The sequence below is a fragment of the Salmo salar genome, chromosome ssa09 (assembly GCF_905237065.1).
Source record: "Salmo salar chromosome ssa09, Ssal_v3.1, whole genome shotgun sequence".
Classification (NCBI taxonomy): domain Eukaryota; kingdom Metazoa; phylum Chordata; class Actinopteri; order Salmoniformes; family Salmonidae; genus Salmo; species Salmo salar.
In genome coordinates, this window is record NC_059450.1 from 124,551,979 (window position 1) to 124,558,115 (window position 6,137).

Sequence of the window (6,137 nt, forward strand, 5' to 3'; positions counted from 1 at the left end):
GTATTTAAAATGTATGTACTGTGTGTATGTGTATTTTTAACTGTTAAATAAAATCAATAAAATCAAAATTACAATCAAGTAATATCTGAGAGGTCGTGTTTAGGGTTTCTGCATTGCCAAGACTAGGGGGAGTTGTAAGGGGTGATATGTTAGCCAGGACCAGAAGTATACATTGTATAATTAAGCAATAAGGCCCGAGGCGGTGTGATATGTGGCCCACAGTATATACCATGGCTAAGGGTTGTTCTTACGCATGACGCATCACGGAGTGCCTGGATACTGCCCTTAGCCATGGTATATAGGCCATATACCACTAACCCCCGAGGTGCCTTATTGCTTTTATAAACCGGTTGCCAACACAGTAAGGCAACGAACTACACATCTAAATAGAAAATGTTGCTTTAATAAATAAATTCTTAATAATTACATTCCGCCAGAAAAAGTAGTCCGGACAAAAGTCTCATTGCTTGACTGGTTGCTATGCAACAACCACAGGCTATCTAGCAAGCTCACATTAAATGTATGGAAAAGCAACGCATTAGAGACACTTCTAGAGTGACTAACCCCTTCAAATTATTTATTCATGTTGATCTGAATGTTGCCATTTATTGTGCACAAATGAATTTTTTTTCTCCATGTTGTTGGCTTGCCCATGCCATGTTGTCGTTTGTTGTTGGCTTGTCCATGCCATGTTGTCGTTTGTTGTTGGCTTGCCCATGCCATGTTGTCGTTTGTTGTTGGCTTGTCCATGCCATGTTGTCGTTTGTTGTTGGCTTGCCCATGCCATGTTGTCGTTTGTTGTTGGCTTGCCCATGCCATGTTGTCGTTTGTTGGTTCTAAGCTGCTGGAAATGCAAGCCGTTCTTTTAGCTCGGGGAGCTGCTGCTGTGTTGTCAGAGAACAGTAGTCCACCGCTTCCAGATTTGGCCTCCTGTAACTTTGAAGAGAGGTTTTGAATGTGTGTCCTGTGACAGACAGTATTTCTCGCCTCTAGTCAAGCATCCGACAGTTTCTGGATCATGGTGGACCGGAGGCAGTGGTTTGTGTAAATCTGGGACGGGCCAGCTATTTTGCAGGATTTAGCCTTAGGCAACATTGTTGTGAGCGTGGTTACTCCCATCAGCTCTTCTGAAACATATAAGACAAAATAATGTTAACTAATAGTTTGTCCTAAAACACTACTGGTTATATTGTCAGGGTACATTAGAATGATTTAACTAGCTAGCTAACAGTTACATACCATATGTAACGTTATCCATTCACTGGTGGGCAGCTTTGTCGCGCCCCTCTTCCTCAACTTTTTAATTACGCCGACAGACACTTTGTTGCTCGTTGCGAATTCAGTGTCCTTCTGTATACTCCATGTCAGACTGAGAGGGGGGTCGTTGATATGTCGGTTCAAACCAGCTCTGAGTCCAGAGTAGCTGCTAATCCCATATTCTTCGCCATTCATGTTTCTCACTGAACAATAAAAGTCCCATAGAATGGTGTTCAGCTCCGTTTTTGTTTTATTCCCAAACTCACAGTGTATCCCTTTTTCTGCACACCAGTCAGTGAAGCAGGTAAGTGTCCACCTTGTTTGTTTCACAATGTTCTTTTCTTTTTGGTGTCATGTCCTGACCAGTAAAGGGGTTATTTGTTATTATAGTTTGGTCAGGACGCGGCAGGGAGTATTTGTTTTATATGGTTCGGGGTGTGTCTGTATGTAGAGGGGTGTTTGGTTTATGTATTCCGGGGTTTTTGTCATTGTTCTATGTTAGTGTATTTCTATGTTCTGTCTAGTCATTTCTATTTCTATGTGTAGGTAATTGGGGTTGGGGCCTTCAATTGGAGGCAGCTGTCTTTCGTTGCCTCTGATTGAAGGTCCTATAAATATGAATGTGTTTGTCATGGGATTTGTGGGAGGTTGTTCTTTGCATAGCTGTGTGTTGCATGCAAGACTGTTTTGTCGTCTGTTCATCGGTTTTCTTGTTTTGTTTATTAAAACCTGTTGAAGCACCCGTCCCGCATGCGGGATCAACATCCAGCGTAAAATCATTTCGCCATGTTCATAACCGAACAATAGAAAAATAAAAAACTTTTTTTTTTTTCAAATATAGGACTATTTTATATCGTTTTATAGATACACCTCTCCTGAATCGAACCACGTTGTCCGATTTCAAAAAGGCTTTACAGAAAAAGCAAAACATTAGATAATGTTAGAGGAGTATATCGTCAAAGTATTCACATAGCCATTTTCCGACCAACCACATGCATCACAAATAACCCAAAAACAGCTAAATGCAGCACTAATCTTCGACAATCTTCATCAGATGACACACCTAGGACATCATGTTACACAATACATGCATTCTTTTGTTCGATAAAGTTCATATTTATATATAAAAACAGCATTTTACATCGGCGCGTGACGTTGAGAAACTATTTTTGTTCAAATGCATCCGGTGAAACAGCGCTACAATTTACTAAATTACTATTCGAAAACATTTTTTAAATATAATATTGTCATTCTAAGAATTATAGATTAACATCTCGTGAAAGCACCCGCAATGCCAGATTTTAAAATAACTTTACTGGGTAATCACACTTTGCGATAAAAGGGGATGCGATACTCAGAAAAATAGGCTACCGTTACAGGTCAGCGCCATCTTGGAGCAATCGCATATCAAATCTACTCTTGTATACTATTGTAAATAATCCCTTACCTTTGATTATCTTCATCAGAAGGCACTTCAAGGAATCCCAGGTCCACAACAAATGTATTTTCGTTCGAAAAGGTTAATCATTTATGTCCCAATAGCTTCTTGTTGTTAGCGCGTTCTGAAGGCTGCACCAAATGTACCGTCGTGCGCGGGACTTCTCTCTCACCAAAATGCAAAAAATAAATATTTAAGTTCGTTCAAACATGTCAAACGTTGTATAACATAAATCTTTAGGGCCTTTTTCAACCAGAGCTCCAATAATATTCAAGGGGGACGGTTGCATTGTCTTTCAAAACGTTTCGAAAGGGGAAGGTAGCCAGGGGCGCCGGCGTCATAATGGTGATGGCCCTCCCCATGTGACCAAGATCAACAGCCTCTCATTCAGTCAGTTTTCACAGTATAAGACTCAAACCACTTTGTAAAGACTGGGGACATCTAGTGAAAGCAATAGGAAGTGCTCAATGAACCATAGCTCACGGTGTGATTTATAGGCAAAGTGCTGAAGTTGAGTCCGCAATTCAGAATTCCACATCCTGTTACGATCTGTCTCGGGGTTTTGACTGCCATATGAGTTCTGTTATACTCACAGACACCATTCAAACAGTTTTAGAAACTTTAGGGTGTTTTCTATCCACATATATTAATTATATGCATATCCTAGCTTCTGAGTTTGAGTAGGAGGCCGTTTAAAATGGGCACATATTTTTTTCAAAAATCGCTGTAGCGCCCCCTATCCTGGGCGTGCGTCAAGTTAAGTGTTCACATTAAAAGTTAAATATGAGCACTCAACCCACTACGCCTTGGTCCATTCACTACGACGACCGTTACAGAACCTCCCACCAAACACGGACCAAGCAGCGGGCCCAGGAGGAGGAAGGATCCTGGGCTAGGGAGAAAAGGGAGTGGAGGACATCGTGGACATGGGAGGAGATAATGGCAGGGGACAAGACCCTGCCATGGAGACAGGTGGAGACAGCAAGAGAGGAACGGAAAAAGTGGAACGAAGATCGGGACTGTTACAGGGGTACAAGGTTGGCATTTAAGCCTGAGAGGCAGCCCCAATATTTTTTTTTTGGGGGGCACACAGGTAGTTTGGCGGGGCCAGGATTGAGGCGCAAGCCAACTCCCCGTGCTTATTGGAGGCAGCCTATTACTGGTCGGGTCCCATGCATTGGAGTGATGCGCACGGCATCGAGGCCAAGTATTTACAGGCCGGTGTGCGCAGTGCCAGTGCCCCGCATTTGCCAGGGAGAAGCGGGCATCCAGCCAGTAAGGGTGGAGCCAGTACTGCGCTCGAGACCGGCAGTGCGCCTTCACGGTCCAGTGTATCTTGTTCCCGCTCCTCGCACTAGCCGTGAGGTGCGTGTCTCCAGTCTGGCACATCCGAAGCCAGCACCACGCACCAGGCTTCCAGTGCGACAGCGCAGTCCAGTACGTCCTGTTCCCGCTCCTCGCACTAGCCTTGAGGTGCGTGTCTCCAGTCTGATACCTCCAGTACCAGCCCCACGCACCAGGCTCCAGTGCGTCAGCCCAGTCCAGCTCGTCCTGTCCCTGCTCCTCATACTAGCCCTGTGGTGCGTGTCCTTAGTCTGGCGCGTCCTAAGCCAGCCCCACGCACCTGGCCTTCCGGCAACAGTGCCTCGTCCAGAACTTCCGGCAACAGTGCCTCGTCCAGAACTTCCGGCAACAGTGCCCCATCCAGATCTTCCGGCAACAGTGCCTCGTCCAGAGTGTCCGGCAACAGTGCCTCGTCCAGAGCCTCCGGCGACAGTTCCCCGTAGAGAGACAGCCCACTGTCCGGAACCAAGAGAGGCGGCCCACTGTCCGGAACCAAGAGAGACGGCCCACTGTCCGGAACCGAGTGAGTCGGCCTACAGTCCGGAACCGAGTGAGTCGGCCTACAGTCCGGAACCGAGTGAGTCGGCCTACAGTCCGGAACCGAGTGAGTCGGCCTACAGTCCGGAGCTCCCAGAGTCGGCCTACAGTCCGGAGCTCCCAGAGTCGGCCTACAGTCCGGAGCTCCCAGAGTCGGCCTACAGTCCGGAGTTCCCAGAGTTGCCCTACAGTCCGGAGCTCCCAGAGTCCAGTCCAGGGTCTACAGTGACAGGCTTCAGGCCGAGGTGGTCAGTGGGGGTGGACTGGTCAGGTAGGGGACTAAGGCCGAAGCCTAAGCCACGTCTACTGTAGGAGGTTTGGGGAGGGGTGGGGGTATAGCACGGGAGCCGTCGTGACGGCAGCCACCCTCCCTTCCCTCCCTTTAGTTTAAGGGGTTTATTTTTGTACGATTTATTTTTTGTTAGGTGCATCCGGGGTCTGCACCTTTGGGCGGGATACTGTCATGTCCTGACCAGTAAAGGGGTTATTTGTTATTATAGTTTGGTCAGGACGTGGCAGGGGGTATTTGTTTTATATGGTTCGGGTGTGTGTGTATGTAGAGGGGTGTTTGGTTTATGTATTCCGGGGTTTTTGTCATTGTTCTATGTTAGTGTATTTCTATGTTCTGTCTAGTCATTTCTATTTCTATGTGTAGGTAATTGGGGTTGGGGCCTTCAATTGGAGGCAGCTGTCTTTCGTTGCCTCTGATTGAAGGTCCTATAAGTAGGAATGTGTTTGTCATGGGATTTGTGGGAGGTTGTTCTTTGCATAGCTGTGTGTTGCCTGCAAGACTGTTTTGTCATCTGTTCATCGATTTTCTTGTTTTGTTTATTAAGTATTCACATTAAAAGTTAAATATGAGCACTCAACCCGCTGCGCCTTGGTCCATTCACTACGACGACCGTTACATTTGGTTTCTCTCAAGTTAATCTGAACGCTTCTTTTCTACATCGGCATGTCGAACTATTGTTGATGTAGCCATTTTATCGAGGTGAAAAGGCACAGTGATATCAAGGTGAAAAGCCTGAACACCATAGTCATGGTATACATTCTCACATACACACGGCTAAATGATGTTTTAGCCAATCAGCATACAGTACCCAAACTACCCGGTTGATAATGACAACCAAATGCATATGATAACATTTGTGAAAGTTACTCGGTCAGTGTTTTTGGGTAACGACAGTGTTCAGGACCTGTCGTCGGAAGTCTTCTCAAAATACCCAGCTGCCCCAATGCTCAGTGAGACTAAATTAATGTGGGAGACTGCCTAGCTCTCTCCAACAATAGGCGTGGATTACACGGCATGATGTAGTGGGTCTGTGAGTGTTGTTTCAGGGAAGCCAGAACACTTGAATCAGCAAATTCCACAGTGACTGAATGAGGTGGATGTGTTGGAGATAGGCTGTGGTCGTGAGCCTCTTTGACTGCATCATCACTTGGGGATCTAGACTGAAAAGCACAGCAGTTTGTGCCTCGTCATGTTTATCTTTGGCATTCTAAACAGTTAAGTTAAAGTGATAGTTCAGTGATTTTACATATTTAGATATGACTGCTTTCA